The sequence below is a fragment of the Lissotriton helveticus genome, chromosome 1_1 (assembly GCF_964261635.1).
Source record: "Lissotriton helveticus chromosome 1_1, aLisHel1.1, whole genome shotgun sequence".
Classification (NCBI taxonomy): domain Eukaryota; kingdom Metazoa; phylum Chordata; class Amphibia; order Caudata; family Salamandridae; genus Lissotriton; species Lissotriton helveticus.
Genome location: NC_136057.1, coordinates 1,442,768,017 through 1,442,787,005, shown reverse-complemented (window position 1 = coordinate 1,442,787,005; position 18,989 = coordinate 1,442,768,017). Strand labels below are relative to the sequence as shown.

Sequence of the window (18,989 nt, the reverse complement as noted above, 5' to 3'; positions counted from 1 at the left end):
TCCTCTGCAGCGTATGTATTAACCCTTAACCCCTTCGCAGCGGGGCTAATTCCCCAGCAGCGCTGGGGGGAGGGGGTTGGGGGGGGGGGGGCAGTGCCATGGTGCCAGACGAGCTCAGCTCGTCACGCTGCACGGTGGCGCTGTGCTGATGACAAGCTCAGCTCATCATGACCACGCCCGTTTTTTAGAACGCTCAGCACCGCGGGGGAATTAGCCCCGCGTGTGAGCACTGGCGTGTCATGACGAGCTCAGCTCATCATCAGCACACGGCCACCGTGCCTCATGACGAGCTGAGCTCGTCATGAGCACACAAGGAGTTAAGATATTTTAAAACGCAGCCTGCTTGTGACCAACTAAGTGAGCCTGAATATATTCACAGACTAATTTGTCCTGGATACCAACTTCTGGGCACAGCATTTTTTTTTAAAGTAAATGTATAAGTCGACTTTCAGACTTCACTCCCTGCGAGTCAACCCCCTTTCTGCTGTTCTTATTGGTCAGCTGCTGTAGATTTCCTTCTTTGTGTGTTTGTGCCGCCCCTGGAGCATAGCAAAACACATAAGATGATGAACGGAATGTTGCACAATGGCAAAACATTCATTTTCATTCATTTGTAATCTTTATTCGGTTCTTAAAAAGACACCATAAAAGCACAAGTACAAAGTACACACAAAATTTTTTTTAAAAAGAAAACGTCAATAAATTTTTCATGGAGAAATATGAATGTTAAAATTATCTGACACTCTAAAAAGACCAGGGGATTATAAATATAAATGTTCAAGGGGACAAATGATGTTAGGGGCCAGTTTCTCTAGTATTCCTCAGTCTTATTGCCATTCGGATAAAGTTTATGGTGCAAAAAAGGGTGTAAGCATCCTCCGCTTCCTGTAAGAACCTCAAGGCCAATCTTGCATGTTTAAACTTTAGATCTTTCAAAATCCCCACCAGGAACTTGCGTCTTGGCATAGTATAAAAGGGGCACAGTAAAACAAAGTGAAGGGCATCCTGCGGAGACCTGTGGTCGCAGCCGCAGGTACCCTTCTCCTTCACTGTGTGAGTAAACCCAGCCGGGACCGCAAGGAGGTGATGAAGCATGTTAATTCTGAAACGTGTCATGACAAAGCGATCCTGGGCGTTAAACATGACCCTTAAATAAGGTTCCATGCCATGCTTCACTGTAAGTTCATTATAAAAAAGATTAGTGGGTTTATGGTTTTCTTTTTCTGCCCTTGACGACTTGAGCTGTGCTGAAAAGAGTTTTTTCACCAGGGTCTTGCTCTCTGGTGTTATGGAGTCTGGGGATGTAAAGAGGTTAGTGCAATCAATTTCAACTAGAGATTTCTTAACGTATTTCAGCCAGGGAATGGTTTCACCTTTGTCTCTTTTGAGGCAGTCCCCTATGATTTGTCTTGTTAGGGACGCCTCTGGGTTGGTCCATACTTTAACCCATGCCAGGAGGGGTTTAATTTTAATCCTGTCTTCTATGAAGGTTTCTCCTACTTCTTCATGGATGATATGGGCCGATACACTCTGGGGGACTTTCAGGATTCTCCTCAGGAATTTATTTTCTTCTATCTGGATCTGCTGTACTTTATTATCCAGGAAGCCCCACACTTCTGCACCATAGGATACTTTCGCACAGCAGATTGACCTATACAAGTTCAATATTTGTTCCGGAGACCATTTTCCTAATCTTTGCCCGTACCCCATAATGGCTCCTACTGAAGCTGCCAGTTTCATGGAATGCTTTTCTACCAGAGGTTTAAAAGTGAGATGGTGGTCAAATAGTACCCCCAGGTATGAAAAGGTCTTGACCTGGTCTATTTTGTGCGACCCGATATGATAGGAAAAAGACCCTTTTGTGGGTTGCCCTGATGACATGATGTAAGATTTTTCCAAGTTAGTTGCCAGGTCCAGTTTATCCATGAACATGACGAACCCATCAATCAGTTTCTGCAGTCCTAGGGGAGTTCTGGCAAGCAAAACCGCGTCATCGGCGTAGAGTAGTACAGGTACAGCACGATGACCAATTTGGGGTGAGTCCACCTTAAGTTTAAGGAGATCTTTTTCCAGCGAGTTGATATAGATGGAAAAAAGAAAGGGCGCGAGGATACATCCCTGCCTTACTCCACTCGTGCAAGGGAAGGGATCGGTCTTTTTACCCTCTTGGTTGTACCTCACACTTGCAGTGGTGTTCCGGTGGAGGTTTTGCAGGGTGTCAACTAGCGGTTGGTCCACTCCCAATTCTAATAGCATGGACCAGAGCTTTCTCCTGTTTACGCGGTCGAACGCCGCTGAAAGGTCCATAAATCCCATGTGAATGGACCCCTTCCCGGCGATGGTATATTTGGCTGTCAGGAGATTGAATATGCTACTTACCAGTATGCATCTGTTCTTGGCATGTAGGGCTGCTAACATTCATATCTTAGCATTAGATCGCCGCCTAGTGTTGGGCTCGGATGATTGCACATTGTTGTCCTGGAAGAGTCTTCGAAGTATCCTGAGATAGGTGGCTCCTCCCCTGGACTACAGTGCGCATGGGCATCGGCTCCATCCCCAGATTGTTTTTCGCCATTGTGGCAGGAGATGGAGTGAAAGTGTAAAGGATGTCCATGCTAATGAATAAATACAATAGTATATCTGCAGCTGCGACAGGCACCGGGGAGGAGGGCGGGCGATATGAATGTTAGCAGCCCTACATGCCAAGAACAGATGCATACTGGTAAGTAGCATATTCAGTTCGAGGCATGTGGGCTGCTAAATTCATATCTTAGCATAGAATACATAGCAGTCCCTCCATCAGCGGCGGTTGCCCGTGCCAGCTGCAGAAACCTGAAAAAGTGTCTTGAGAACAGCCTGTCCTACAGCTGCTTGCTGCTTGGAATGCACATCAACACAGTAGTGTTTTGTGAAGGTATGTGGTGTGACCCACGTGGCTGCTCTGCAAATATCCTCTAAAGGAATGTTCCCTAGGAAAGCCATGGATGCCCCCAGTTTGCGTGTGGAGTGCGCTCTGGGGGGTATTGTTAAAGTGCGCTTGGCTTTCTGATAACATATCTGGATGCACTTAACAATCCACCTGGCTATCCCTGCTTTAGAAATTGGGTTGCCTTTGTGTTGTGGTGCGAAGGCAACAAAGAGTTGTTTTGTCTTTCTAAAGGGTTGTGTTCTGTCTATGTAGTACATCAACGCCCTCCGTACATCTAAGGTATGGAGCATTCTTTCCGCCACCGTTTGCGGGTTTTGAAAGAATGCTGGCAAGTCAATAGTCTGATTAAGATGAAACTGTGACACCACCTTAGGAAGGAATTTAGGGTTAGTGCGTAGCACCACCCTATTTGGGTGAATTTGAATGAACGGCTCTTGTATGGTGAGCGCTTGCAGCTCACTGACACGCCTCAGAGACGTAATAGCTATCAGAAAAGCCACTTTCCACGTAAGGAATTGGAGCTCACACGAGTGCAGTGGCTCAAATGGTGGCCCCATCAGTCTGGTGAGAACGACGTTGAGGTTCCACACCGGAGCTGGTGGAGTTCTTGGGGGAATGACTCTCTTCAGACCTTCAAGGAAGGCTTTAATGGCGGGCACCCTGAAGACAGAGAGGTGCTGCCTGTTCTGAAGATAAGCCGCTATGGCTGAGAGATGTATCCTAATGGAAGTGTACGCCAGATTGCACTTGTAGAGATGTAACAGATAACAGATGATGTTGGGAATAGATGCATCTAGCGGGTTGATGTCATTGGACGTACAGTAGATGACAAAACGCTTCCACTTAGCAGCATAGCATGCTCTAGTAGTAGGTTTCCTCGCCTCCTTGATGATACTCATGCATTCTGGAGGTAGGTTAAGGTATCCAAACTCTAGGACTTCAGGAGCCAGATCGCCAGGTTGAGCTGTCGTGGATCTGGATGCTGAATGTCTCCATGGTTCTGCGTCAAAAGACTGGGTGTGAGGCGCAGTCTTTGATGCGGCACCACCGAGAGTTCGAGGAACGTGGTGTACCAAGCTTGGCGCGCCCACGTTGGAGCAACCAGGACGAGAGTCATGGAGTGCTGCCTTAGCTTTCTTGCGACCAGCGGTATTAGAGGGGCTGGCGGAAAAGCGTATGCAAATTTGCCTGACCAGTTCATCCATATCGCATTCCCCTGCGACTGTGGGTGAGGGAACCTGGCGGCAAAGAGTCGGCATTTTGCGTTCTCCTTTGTTGCGAACAGGTCTATCTCCGGATGACCCCACTTTTGGAAGAACGGGTGGAGAACAGAAGGGTGTATCTCCCACTCGTGCATCTGATGGCTGTATCTGCTGAGCAGATCCGCCATCTGATTGTCCTTGCCCGGGAGGTGTTCTGCCATGAGGAAGATGTTCCTCTGAATGGCCCACTTCCACATGCTCTGAGCCAGATGAGACAGCTGTGGCGAGTGGGTGCCTCCCTGCTTTTGAATGTAGTACATCGCGGTCATGTTGTCCGTCCGGACTAGCACGACCTTGTTGCTCAGATGTACAATGAAGGACTTGAGCGCCATGAAGATTGCCATCAGTTCCAGATAGTTGATGTGCATCTTCTGTTGCTGCGTCGTCCATAGTCCCTGCACTGTGTAGGTGAGCACATGAGCTCCCCATCCCTGGAGAGATGCGTCCGTTGTCAGGATAATCTGCGGCACAGGCTCTTGGAACAGTCGGCCCTTGCAAAGGTTGTGTGGAGTCCACCAATGCAGAGAGTCGTATGCCCGACTGGTAACCAACACTAGGTCTGTCAATTGCCCACGAGCCTGTGTCCACTGATTCGCTAAGCACTCCTGGAGCGGGCGCATATGCAACCGTGCGTGAGGGACTATGAAGATGCAGGAGGCCATCATGCCTATCAACTGCATGAACACTCTCGCTGGCAGGGAGTGTTGTGGTCCGAATCGTTGGATCAGCGACTGAATGCTGTCGATTCTGACTTGGTTTGGCTGAGCCATGGCTGTCAGGGTGTTGATCGTAGCACCCAGGAACTGCCGGACATGTGCCGGCTGGAGATGCGATTTTGGGTAGTTCAGGGAGAAACCCAGATCGTGAAGCAGGCGAATTGTAGTCGACATGTCTGCGGCGCACTGTTGCTCCGACTTGGCTTGTACGAGCCAGTCGTCTAGGTAGGGGTAGACATGGATATTCTGCCTCCTGAGGTGCGCCGCCACTGTCGCTAGACACTTGGTGAACACCCTCGGGGCTGTTGTGACTCCGAAGGGTAGGACTTTGAACTGGTAGTGCCTGCCTTGAATAGTGAACCTGAGATATTTCCTGTGTGACGGGTGTAGTGGAATGTGGAAATAAGCATCCTTGAGATCTAAGGTTGCTAAGAAGTCTCCCTGGTTTAGCAAGGGAAGAATCTGCTGCAGTGTAAGCATGTGGAAATGTTCCGATAGTATGTACAGGTTGAGGGGACGTAGATCGAGAATGGGCCTGAGAGAACCGTCCTTCTTTGGAATAAGGAAGTACAGGGAATATACCCCTGTGCCTTCCTCCCCCACCGGCACGAGCTCGATTGCGCCTTTTTGCAGCATCGCCACTACTTCCTGCTGCAATAAGTGCAAGTGCTCTGCGGACATAGGCCTTTGCCTTGGTGGGATGTTGGGTGGAGTGGACTTCAACTCTAGGCAATAACCATACTGAACTAATTGTCGCACCCACCTGTCTGTGGTGATGTTTCTCCAGACGGGCAGGAACTGCTGCAGTCTCCCCCCGACAGGTGTTAGGTGGTCGGGGGGCAGTGACAGAGAGTCACTGTTTGCTCGGAGTAGAGGTGCGGGAGCTGTTGTTTCCTCTGCCGCGACCTCTGTTGCTGTTGTTCCTATAACCTCCCTTGGTCTGCTTAGTGAACGAGGCTTGCGCCCCACCTTTGGAGAACTGGGATTGTTGACCCATCTGTCCTCTGGTGACTCCACGTGCACCTGAGCGACGAAAATTGCCGCCACGAAACTGTTGGGACTGCAGAGCCCCCATAGATTTAGCAGTTTCCGTGTCCTTCTTTATCTTCTCTAAGGTGGTGTCAACATCCGGACCAAACAGACTATCAGGATTGACCGGCTGATTCAGAATTGTCGTCTGAATATCCTGCTTGAACCCTGAGATGCGGAGCCAGGCTTGTCTTCTCAGCATAACGCTAGTGTTGATAGCCCTAGCAGCTGTGTCCGCAGCGTCAAGTGCACACTTGATGGCTGCGTTTGATATTAGCTTCCCTTCCTCAATAAGCATCTTGGTGCCTTCTTGGAACTGTGGGGGCAGGTGTTGTATAATTTGTTCTAGGGTGTCGTAGTGCGCCCTATCATAACGCGCCAGGAGCGCCTGTGTATTTGCGATGCGCCAAAAGTTTGCCGCCTGTGCAGCCACTCTTTTGCCCCCTGCCTCAAGCACTTTGGACTCCTTGTCCGGGGGAGGAGCTTCACCCGTTGTCTGGGAGTTGGCACGTTTCCTGGCATTGGCAACCACAAGAGAGTCCAGTGGCAACTGTCCCCGGATGTAGACGGGGTCCGCAGGAGCAGGCCTGTACTTCTTTTCAATGCGAGGGTTGACCACTCTAGCCCTCGTAGGCTCCTTAAAAATGTCTCCAGCATGTTTGAGAACACCTTTCAGCATAGGAAGTGTTTTTACTGTCCTCTCAGATATGGCAAAGGTGTCAAAAAGGAAGTCTTCCTCAACCGGGTCGGCATGCATGTCCACATCATGATTGGCCGCCGCCCGTTCAATTAGTGCATGAAATCCTGCTGAGTCCTCAGTCGGGGATGCACGTGCATTAAAGGTCTGCGGGTCTTGGCCCGCCCCCTGGGTGTTTTGGTCACCAGAGTCGTCGTATGAATCTGGTTGTACATCGGGGTCATCGATGGGGAAATTGTACTGTTCATCCTCATCATCTTCCTCACCCACAGAGTGTTCTGGGGAGGGAGTAGGGCTCCGTCTTGGAGGAGGCTGAATCGGCTCCGTGAGGCCTACGGCGTCAAGGGGCACCCTCTTCTTCTTCAACGGGATGACGTAGGGGTCCACCGGCTCCGAAGTGATCTTCCGTTTATAGAGGGTCAGCTTGCCGGTGGCAGCATCGATGAAATGCTCTGAATCGTCCACCGATTCGAGTACACGACGTGGAAGAGGGTCTGGCAGTGAGGAAACCTGCTTCGGAGCCGATTTCGTCGAAAACGCTTTCGGCGCCTCCTTAGGTGGCAAGAGAAAAAGGAGTTTCCCCGAAGGCTTAGCCGGAGCGTCCTTTTGCGGCTGCGGTGATGGCATCGGAGCCGATGGAGCAAGGGCCTTCTCCCTGATTCTCTGCAGTGACTCCGCAATAGGGGACGGTACACTGCCAGTTGGTTTTGTCGCCGACAAGGATGCTTTGAGCGGTCCCTCGGATCCGACGCCCTCGCGGGCCTTGTGCGGTTTGGGCGCGGAAACCTTCTTCGGGTCCTCCGAATCTTGAGGCCGGGGCGCCGACTTCTTGGGCGTAGCCTCTTTGGAGCCGACCTTGGCGGGCTTGGACGGCGCCGGAGCCGTCGATCCGAGCCGACTATCTTTCTTGGGGGCCCCTTCATCGGGCGTCGGCTTCGATTTCGGAGCGTCGGAATCGACCGACTTCCTCGGCTTCTGCGGACCGGAGGTCGACGGAGCCGACGGGGTGACGGGCACCGACTTCTTCACAGGCACGGCAGCCATCTTAGGAACACTCGAGTCCTTTGGTTTCAGTTTCGATTTCGGGTCGGCCATTTTAGGTGTTGACGACCCCGACGGTTTCAGTTTCGGTTTCGAAACATCGTGCCCAGCAAGTGAGTCCGAAGCCGGGCCTGAAGGCGGGGCTGTGGCTTGCGGCAACGGGTCCAGGGTAAGGCCGACAGGCGATCCCGTGTCCCGGTCGTCCTCGAAACTTTCGGGGCAGAGCTCGTCCGCAGAGCTGTCCGCTGCGGCCCCATAAATTTCATCGTCGTCTCCTACCTCTTCGACGTACTCGAGGACCGGACCCGCGACTCCGTCATCGTCACCCGGATCCGCCTCGACCTCCGACTGTGAGGGGGAGATTTGTAGAAGGTGACCCTGGACCTCTTCTTCCGGGTCGCCGAAGATGTTCTCCGGATCCGGGGCCGCTTGCCTAGCTTCCAAGCGCACCGCGCGCCGAAGCTTGAGAGTTTTCTTGGAGCGGAACTGTGCACAGGCCTTGCACTTGCCGTCGTCGTGGTCCGGTGAAAGGCACTTGTTACACACAGGGTGTAGATCGATGTGTGGGTACTTAGACCCACAGAGCGGGCAGTACTTGAACGGGCTCCGCTCCATGTCCGTAAAGGCTTGCTGTCGTGTCGCGATGAGAAGGCCTCAAGGTTTAGAAAGCGAAGAAAACTCCGCTTATTCCGGCTTCAAGAGACGGAAGACTCGAGACCGAGCGCAGACAATACCGACGCAAGAAAATCGAGGCCTTTTGGCCGGTAAAAGATAGTTTTACTTGGTTCCGACAGTAAGACGTCGAAACCACATCCGAACCCAATGGCGGAAAAAAACAATCTGGGGATGGAGCCGATGCCCATGCGCACTGTAGTCCAGGGGAGGAGCCACCTATCTCAGGATACTTCGAAGACTCTTCCAGGACAACAATGTGCAATCATCCGAGCCCAACACTAGGCGGCGATCTAATGCTAAGATATGAATTTAGCAGCCCACATGCCTCGAACATAAGTTTAGGCATTGATCGGTGGTAGATCTGCCTTTCCTGAAGCCATATTGCATTTCCGAAAGGACTTGATGCTCCTCGGCCCAGTCTTGCAGTCGCTGTAAGATGACACGCCCTAGTACCTTTGCTGTCACATCTATGAGCGAAATGGGTCGGTAGCATTGCGGGTCATCTCGGTTCCCTTTCTTGTAGATTGGTACTATGGTCGCCGTTGACCAGGACTGAGGCAGTCCTGCCACCACTGCCTCATTTAGTACCCTAGTAAGCAACGGCGCCCACAGATCGGGTCTGCTTAAGTATAGGTCTGGTGGAATTCCGTCCGGACCCGGCGCCTTATTTTTACTGAGCCCAGTTATTCCCATTTCGACTTCTTTCAGAGAGAAGTCTAACTTGGCCGGCTGATGATCCCTCGGTACATCCTCCAGGGTTAGGTGACTTGATTGGTTATATAGACTCTGAAAGTGGGTCTGCCATTGCTCCGGCAAGATGATGTTCATGATTTTTGGTGCCCCTTGATCCTGGAAACATGGGGAGTTAATCACTTTCCAGAAGCTTACGGAGTCTTTCCTTTCGGCAGCATCCCTTAAGTCCTCCCAAGCCTGGTTTTGTAGGCTTTGCTTACGTTTCTTCAGAGCTTCTTTATATTCCGCTCTGTTCTGTGCCACCATGATCTTGTCCCTTGGTTTAGAGTGGAGGCTAACCTTCAGTTTTTTGAGCGCCTTGGTGCAAATCGAATCGAACCAGCGAGGATTTGAGGGCATTTTGTTAGACCCAGTAGCCTTTAGGGAATTATTTACGTGTTGTGCAATTTCTTAGAATGCCCTGACCACCTGAGCACCACACACACTTGGGTCTAGACATTTATCTATTGCAGCTGAGGCCTCTGTTAATAATGTTTTATAAAATCTGTCCCCATCAATTTTGGCCGATTTAATTCTTCTTCCCTGGTCCACTGCTTTTTCCATGATGTCAGATCTCTTTGGACACGAGTTAAAATCAAAACCTTCAATTGTTATAATGACCGGGTTATGATCACTAAAACTGCTGGCCTCGAGTATAGTGTTGCTGATGTTTCTTTTTAGAATGGGGGAGACTAGAATAAAATCAATGTAGGAGTGGCAACCTCTTCCTTTGTACGTTGGGGTGAGTTCTCCTTTTTCGCCCAGTACCACGAGGTCTAGAGTTTGAATTAGGTTATGCCTTTTCGTTAGTATCTCTAAATCCCACCCCTCTTTTAAATGTGCAAAATGTGGGCCTTTCATTAAAGTGCATCTTGACCAGTCTTTATTGAAGGGTTTTAATTTGTCACATAAATGGCAGTTAAAATCTCCCGTTAATATTAAGCTTGGGAGGTTTAGTGTCTTATTTGAACGATTCAAATTACTTAGGCATTCTTCTAGTTCAATTACAGCTATTCCCTTCTCCGTCGTTGCAGGAGCATTGTACCAATTAACTAGAAAAAAGGTTAATCTTGGTGAGGTGAACCTTAGTACTTGGAGATAGTGTGAGGCCCATTTGATGTTAGACCAGGTGCCCTTAATGTCTAAGTTGACATATATGGCGAGTCCCCCAATAGCTCTCCCGGAAGTTACTTTTTTAGCTGGAACAAAGAAGCTTTTGTAGCCTTCCAAGCTGTAATCGTTTAATTCGGTTGCCCAGGTTTCTTGTAGGCATATAATGTGGAATTTGTCTATGTAGCTAAGCCAGTCCTGTGATTCGAATTTGGCCGCTAATCCTGCGATATTCCAGGATACCACTCGTAGGTTTGCTTGGGTCCTTTCCTTTGGGGTTCCTTTTGGGTCTCCTGATGGAAGTGTTGCGTGTTTTCCCGCTTCCATTGGGGTGACAAAGCTGGAATATATACAACTGGGAGCAGCTAATCTGCTGAGGGCAACTGGTCTGCTCTGTTTGTTAATTGACCCATATTTTGGGGGGTTTGTCCCCTCTACTTTTCCCCGACTTGTGTTCGGCGGTTTGATACTACTTCCTTTACCGGGCACCAGTTCTGGTCCGTTGTCTACCCCCTTTCTCCTTCCTGTTGATGGTGGGCTTGCCTCCTTCCACTTTAAGCTCTTAGGGGATTGATTATCCCGTCCCTGTCAGTCCACCTGTTCAAGTGTGCTGAACCTATTCCAGTGTGCATACTGCATTAGGGAGGAATTGTAATTTGGCATGACAAAGTTTGGTCTTTGCCATTGAGGAGGTCCATATTGGAGGCCCATATGAGGTATGTTGGTCGGTGGTGGTCTGTTGCTCTGCCTGGAACTTTGGAATGCGAAGGGGTAAAAGTAAGATAGATGAACCGGATGAATTTGTGAGCGGGTATGGCTCGGGGGGGCGTTACAGATAAAATTGACTGCTGCCATATCTCTAAAATTTACCGTGATTATGTCCCCTGCTATGGACTTGATGCCTTTGCCAATCCACTCCCCCCTTCTTACAGATAGGATTTCCCCATGGATATTTGGGGGCAGGGGTCTGTGTGTTTGTAACCACTGTGCACATTTGTTTTTCAGTTCTACTTGTGATTCCCGTTGGCCCTCCCTTAAAGATGGAACTCCGGTTAGGACAACTACAAAGGGCAATGCTTCGGGCGGGAGGTTAATTGTCCTGAAGCGAGTAGCTGTTTTATTGTCTTTGGTAGTTGTTGTGGATGGAGTCGGATTGATCTTTGGGATCACTTTGGGGGTTTGAGCTTTATTTCCTTCCAATGTATGGGAGGGTCCCGGGGGTAATTTGTTGTTTTCCGTGGTTATTTGATTATTGCTTTTACCTGTGTTCGGTGTGGTAGCAGCCTTTTGCGTGTCTTTGATACTTATTTGAGTGCCTCTATTGGAGATCTTTGCTGCCACGTCAGGAATTGTGGAGGCCTTATCTTTGGTTAAGCTTTTAGATATGGCATCATTCTGTTTTGTTGGACCACCTTCTTGCGCTAAGTGGGTTTTTAGGCCGTTCCCCCTGTTATTTACGAGTGATGTTAATCTGTCTATTTTGGCTATAAGGGGTTTTAGCAGCACAGTGATGGAATGCTCAAGGTCCGATTTGAGGTCAGCCACCATGTTGGTAATCCAACAGGGTATTCCCGGTGTAGATGGGTTTATGGGCGTTACCAGAGTATGGTTTCTCGTTTTTGATGATCCTTTTTTACCCCCGCGTTTAGAGCCTTCCTTGTGCGAAATTTTCTCTGTACTATAAGCGTTATTATTATGGTTGTTTGTTTGTGCGCCAGATCTCTCACTACTGATTTCGGCAGGCGCCTGGGCACAAGGTAGTTCGACGAAAGAAGAAGGCGAGAGGGGCAGGCTAGTATCAAATTCCTCTGCCAGCTCTCGGGAGGTCTCAGATAAATCGATGAGGGATTCCTGGGTTTCCTGGATGATTGTCACAGGTGGTAGGGACATTCTTCTTTCTGTATTTGCGATGGCATTAGATACCGCCCCTATGGTTTGTTTAAGCATTATGTCGATGGCGGTTAGAGTTGGTAAAGGCGGGGGCGGGGGCGGGACCGTGTTCGTTTTTGTGCTTGATCTAAGAATGGGCATCTTGGGCTTCTTGGCGGTCTTCCTCATAGTCTGTAGCCACAAGTGCGTAAATAAGTTTGACTAGTACCAGTAAGTCCAGGTGATAGCCTGATATACAAAATGCGGGGTGCGACTTTGGAGGGGTGGCCCAGCCCTGGCCTCTTCTGGCCTCTGAGGGCCACAGAGGGCCCGCCCTTTGCCCGGGCTTCGCTCGGCGTCCCGCTCGCGTCCCGCTACGCGATAGGGCGCTGTTCTTAATAGGAGGGCGTTGCAGCCGGGGGGTGTGTCTTACTGGGGGCGCGGCCGTGCACACCTGTGCGGCGCAGGGACTCCTGGTCTTGAGAGTCCCTGCAGCACGCGCCCTCAGTTGGATCCCGGTGCTCTCTCCTCCCTACTCCATCTCACGAGCACTCCAGCAGCCTCGACCCCACGCCACACGCCGCGCAGCGGCACCCGCGAAGCGGGTGCTGCAAGATGTAGGAAAGCGGCGGGGCGGTCAATCCCTCCTGGGACACAGGGAGGCTGCGAGTGAGGACGGCGTTTTTACTCACAGATTGGGCGGCAACACAGTGCAGGTAAGAGTCCAAACAGGAAATGGTCACCCCAGTCACAGATCTGGGTTTAATCCATCGTTATTTTGCTCACCACGCCTTCAGCCAGGATAGCTTGACTCCAGTGGCGTAGTGAGCATGGGACCCACGTCTGGGCATACCCTTCCCACATAGGATGAACAGCAAAACACACAAGATGATGGACGGAATGTTGCACAATGGCAAAACATTCACCCCCAGTCACAGATCTGGGTTTAATCCATCGTTATCTTGCTCACCACGCCACCCCAGTACAGACATGGCCGTATACAAATCAGTCTTGACCCTGTGCCTCATGGGAACAGTCCAGACCGAACTGCCAAGCTATGTCTTCCCTAGACTGAAATCAAGCATCCTAGGACCGGTTTCTGGCTATCAGCCGTCTTCAATCAGGATAGCTTGACTCCAGTGGTGTAGTGAGCACGGGACCCACGTATGGGCATACCCTTCGAACATAGGGTTAACAGCAAAACACACAAGATTATGGACGGAATGTTGCACAATGGCAAAACATTCACCCCCAGTCACAGATCTGGGTTTAATCCATCGTTATTTTGCTCACCACGCCACCCCAGTTCAGACATGGCCGTATGCAAATCAATCTTGGCCCTGTGCCTCATGGGAACAGTCCAGACCGAACTACCAAGCTATGTCTTCCCTGGACCGGAATCAAGCATCCTATGTCCGAACGGTTCCCAAGGGGCACAGGGTCATGACTGATTTGCATGTGTCTGGGTCCAAACTGGGGTGGCCTAATGGATTTAACCCAGATCTTTTGACAGGGGGAGAATGTTTGCATTGTCAGCATTCCGTCCATCATTTGTTTGCTGTAACAGCCCCTGGAGCATAGACGTATTACTTGTGTCCTTCTACTGCTCATTTTTTTAAGGCGCTTCAGTTTTCTTCGTGTTTAAGCACTCTACCAGACTGCCTCTTTTTCAGCCTGCTCCCTTGTGTATTCCTCCCTCCTTCGTCTTCCTCCCACCCTCCCACCTTCCCTCACCCATCTTGCTTGCCTCCACCTGCCCACACTCCTCCTGTTGTCTGTTCTGTTGCTTATCCTTATCAACACTCCCTCTTTCCATTGGCTATGTCGTTGCTTGCCCCCAATGCCTTCCTTTCTTCCTTCCGTGTTATTGCTTGCACCACCAGCATTCCCTCCTACTGTTGTGAGTTTTGTTGCTTGCCATCATACTCTCCATAATAAAACAGAGCGCTATGATGCAGACACCGCCCGTGACATCATAGTGTGTTTTCTCTACACACTCCCTTGTCTGCGTTCAACCGAGTTGCCTCCCACCCCACCCTCTATCCCTCACGACAACAATAAACAAGCATTGGCATAGCCAATATGTCTCGCCTTTGGGACCTTATAAGTGTTTTGCTAGACGTATTGGCAAACAGCTGAAGCTTACTCTAGCCACACCTAAAAACTGGGACTTGCAAGGACTATTAAGATGTTTTGATAGGGAGTGGAGAATTTAGGCATGACTTAATACGTCAAAAAGAAATATCCGAAAGCAGCCATAGTCTGACACACCATAGGAAAAGCCCCGTTTAACACCTTAGGAGCTAGTAAACAAACCTCCCCAGTGCTGCGCTGTCCATTATCCAGTGCTGAACTGGACGTCCAGCGGTCGCACGCAGCACTGGGGAGGTAGTGCCCGTGACGACCGTTGGCCGACGGCAGCACCTAAAGGGTTAAAAACGTCTTCAACTGAGCAATAGAAACTACAGCCCTTACCTTCACACTTCCCATCTACTAAACCAGCAGTGCTGGGGAAGAACAATTATTGGTTTTTGAGGAAGTGGTGTAAAGAGAAGGGGTCAAAGCCATGTAGTTTCTTGGCGCTAATAAGAAGGAATCTGCATACTAAAGTGCTGTTCTGTGGAGATGCAGAGGTACACATTTTAGTACTGCCTTTGAAATGGTCAGCTGCCCACACTATTGTAAACTACCATGGTGCAACGCCCCGCCTTCTTTTCCCTTTCAAAGAGAAGAGTGCACAGAAGTTAGCTGGTGCACGCTGCTGCTTAGTGAAATGATAATGTATCAAAGTAGCCATCAATTCATACCCTCCCCTTCATCCAGCTATTGTTCAAAAGGTTACATAACCTCTTGAACTCATACCATCGTGGTACAGCGTTCTGCCATTTGCCAGAGCCTAGGTACAGTGGGCTATAAGTGGGATGAAAAAACTAGTGGTGTTTCAAAGGGGCGTGGCCGGTGTAATTAAGGGCGTGACTTAAAACACAAGCTAAAAATCTGTGTTTAGCATAGTGTACTGCCCGACTGGTATTTTGCTGTTTCTGTGATTTCATCCAGATATATGATAACACGCATAACATTATACCTACAATAAGCGAGGACTAGTAGGTTTGTCAATGGTTGTTAGTTGCATAAAATAAATAAACAACAACTGTCGCGATACCCGCGCTTTACTTTTAATGTTAAAAGTAAAGCGCGAGTGCCGCGATTGAAAAAAAATCTATTTCTTTACTTTTGCTATAATCGCGGCACCCGCGCTTTACTTTTAAGAGTAAAGCGCAGGTGCCACAATTATAGAAAAAGTAAAGAAATATATGTTTTTTTCTATTTCTTTACTTTTGCTACAATCGCGGCACCCGCGCTTTACTTAAATGTAAAGCGCTGGTGCCGCGATTTTAGCAAAAGTAAAGAACAAGCAAATGGTGCGCGTGAAAATGATTGCGAGCAAGGCCGTCAGGAGGAAAGACAGATGCGGCTGCGCTCGTGCATGCAAATGTGAGGCCACCAAAAGCCTGTGGTAGCACTGCGAAAACCCGCTTACAAAATGTCTCTCCAAGCAGTGAATGTGTTGGCTCATGCAAGACCTAAAAAAGTGCTCTGACCCAGCCAGGACTACGTAATAACGCTTTTTTCTTTTTAACTTTCAGCCATGCTGCACAACAACTGCACTACTCTACAACATGGCTAAACAAATGCCAAATCCAAAACTCGCCCCACTCTCTATGTTGCTTGGCCTCTGTGTTAATTTGCCCCCCACACATCCTTCTTGTTGCTTCGCCCCTACCTACCCCTGTTCATGCCTGTGTTCTTGCTTGCCCCAGGACCTCCCTCCAACCCTCTTTTGTCAGTGTGAGTACTCCCAGCCCCTACCTCCCACCCTCCCTTATCGCCTACCTCCATGTTGACTCTTGCCTTCCACGCCACAATAAACAAAACAAGCATTTGCAATGCAATAGGTCTCGCATTAACGTAAGTTTAAGCTATTGGCATTGTAAATGACAAGGCCTTTTTTTATGTTTTTAAAAACAAAAGCATAAATTAAAAGGCATTATGATTTAAATGGCAATAGCTCAAACATGCGCGACCTATTACATTGCAAATGCTTGTTTTTAACGGAAACGCATGCAGTGGTAATCCATATGGTAATCACTCAATGTGCAGAGTCCAAATAAATACATACTGGGAAATGTGCAATTTCCTATGAAATGTAAATTTAAAGTGCTGCATTTAGTTAGGTTATAAAAAATAAACACACAATTATGATTATTTTTATAGAACACAGTCCAAACCAAAAGATCAAAAGAATGAGTTAAAACTTGCTAGGAGTCAGGCATATCCCTTGCAATTTACGTGGTGATGTTTGCAGCAGGTGCGTAACAAAGTGATCTATTTTACTGTGCCTGGTGCTCGTGTTAAAAAAAAACATGCAATACCCAATCAAATATGATACGGATCTAGCAGGGTTTTTACAATCAGTTCTCAGGACATTACATTGCTGCAATAAGTGTATTAACCACCTCAACTATTAAACCAGTTTCCTAACCTGAAATTTGTAGATTATTGAAGATAAGCACAGATCAGATTTTCACACTGATTAAACACTTCATTTAAAACGCCATTCACCGATTTAGACAGTTTAACACGTATTTAATTTATACTCCATTATAACAATGAACCGGATATTCTAGCTCAGAAGGGTAATGTGCACAGTTGTAACAAGGATGGGACGGCACGCGTCATGCATATGCATGAAAACCCACTCATCATTTGCAAGAACCACAAGGATCGATAATTCATGTCAACGGAGTAACACCAGAGAATACGATCCTCTCATGAATGAGAGTGTGAGAATGTCGCGCAGTGGTGTCGGTCCACATCTGCCCGGGTCACACTCATCACTGAATGAAGGTGGATACCTGACTATGGTTACCCCTGATTTTTTGCCTTGTGTTTAGCTGGTTTTCGACTTAGCTGGCCTGGGATCCTGCTAATCAGGGCCCCAGGCTTTCTGCTCTCACTGTAAAATGGACTCCATGTACTTTAGGTACATCTCCAATTGGATATTGGGTCACCTTATGAGCCCCTGTATAGTGTACCATAGGTACCCAGAGCATAGGTGCATCCAAGGCCTACCAGAGGCTGCAGCATGTATTATGCCACCCCTGGCTGGCCATCCAAACTGACACAACTGGCTGATCACTCAGCTGCAGCAAGCTCGTGTAATCACCCCTTGCTTAGGTATAGTATTCCTATACCTACCATTATACATAGACACATATATACCTATAAATCACTCCTATGGCAGGCCTTAACAATCCTGAAGGCAGAGTGCTTGGTTTTATGTGCGATGAGGCTCTAGCATGAGCTGAGCCTGTCTGCAGCTTTCGGAACCATGTCCTTATAGCTGTTCTATGATATAGCCATACCATATACTCTTAAGTGCATTATAATCCTTGCGGTTGAATGCTAACTTTGGTGTGGCTTTATCAAAACATGTTGTGTAAGGAGTCATACGCTTTGGAATACTACCCCCTCGCCATTTCTGGCGACGGGGGTAGCATTCCACCCTTCTAGAGGGAGAAGACATGTTGTACCTGTTAATCCCGGTTAAAGTTAACCAGAGCCTCAGCATCACAAAATGGATGCTGCTGCCACAGACACAAGTCTGACCTCCTGCTGCTGGGAGTCCTTCCAGCGAGGGAGGCTTGGACAATAGGTTTCCTGTCTTGGGAGGTGCTAGCACCACCCCAGACAGGCCTTAGTGTATTGGGGCAGGGAGGGCTGAATGAAATGAGACACTGCCTGGGGCACACAAGGTGTCCCATGCATAGTCCGGTTCAAACCAGTTGCTGGGGCACTCCAGCCTCAGCTCTGGCGCCAAACTGGACAAAGGGAAAGGGGTGTAACCACCCCTTCCCTGGTGCCACCCATAGGAGGGACCTAGCAGGTAATCCAGCCCCTCAGATTAGTATATAGGTAGGAGCTGAGTCAAGAGACTTTAGATTTATCCTGAACTGAAACTTGTAACGAAACTCTGGACCTTCGACGATCTACTTCACAGAAGACGACTGAAGAATCTCCCTTATGGTCAAGGAGTGACCACCCTGTACCTACAGGCACCATCCAGCAATCTGCGGTTTACTTTGTCGACGCTTCCGCCGGAGCTCGAGCACAGAGTCCTACAAGAGCCAGACTTCCAGACTTCTCTGACCCCGATCCACAGTCCCTGCAAAGCTGAGATCCGTGGAGGCGAAGTGGGACCGGCCATCTTGAAAAGCCTGCTCCTTGCTACTTGTGCAGCTTCTGAGGCACCATCGAATTTGTGCATTGGGGATTGAGAAGCCCCAGCCCCGAGCATCAACTGCACCGAAGATCAGCCCTCCACACTCCACGAGTTCTGCGTGGGGCCCTTCTGCATTTTCCTGCTTGACGCGTCTGTCCGGTTACTTGCCCATTGGCTAGTGGCCTCAGTGACGACGAACCTTTGAATCTACACCGCCTGCCTGGTTGCTCCAGGTGGGCCCCTGCTTCCCTGCAAAGGAGAAGCCCCATAGACCTTGCTGGACAATCCCGAAGCGAATAATCGATTTCTGCGTGGGTTGCATTTGCCAAGGCCTGTTGGCTCCAATCGGGAAGCCGAAGCCGCCAACAGCGAGATCCTTCGTGGGACAGTCCATATCCAGCTCCTGGTCATCGTCGACGCCTCCTGGTCCACGTGGCTGCAGAGTCAAGCTTCACGACATCACCTGATTGCTTCGCGACATCGCCTGGTTCCTTCCTGGTCACTGGCTAGTGACCCAGACTCTGTCCCCTCTGCTTTCAGGTACTCTTCATCCACGATCCGCCCTTGGATCCACCCGGACACTTCTCTCCTGGTCGCCTGCAGCATCTTTCTTCAAGGCTCCATAGGATAAACCCGACACACTTGG

General features: G+C 49.3%; 1 protein-coding gene and 1 non-coding gene across 2 annotated transcripts in view; both read right to left on the bottom strand.

Annotated features, from left to right (window-relative positions):
- Nucleotides 1-18,989, bottom strand: part of IL27RA (interleukin 27 receptor subunit alpha) — a 262,144-nt gene that overhangs the window by 221,697 nt on the left and 21,458 nt on the right. The gene's annotated exons all lie outside the window — the stretch shown is intronic.
- Nucleotides 16,748-16,846, bottom strand: LOC144781193 (small nucleolar RNA U13). Its single transcript, XR_013600903.1, has one exon. It is a non-coding gene; the product is annotated as a small nucleolar RNA U13 (small nucleolar RNA).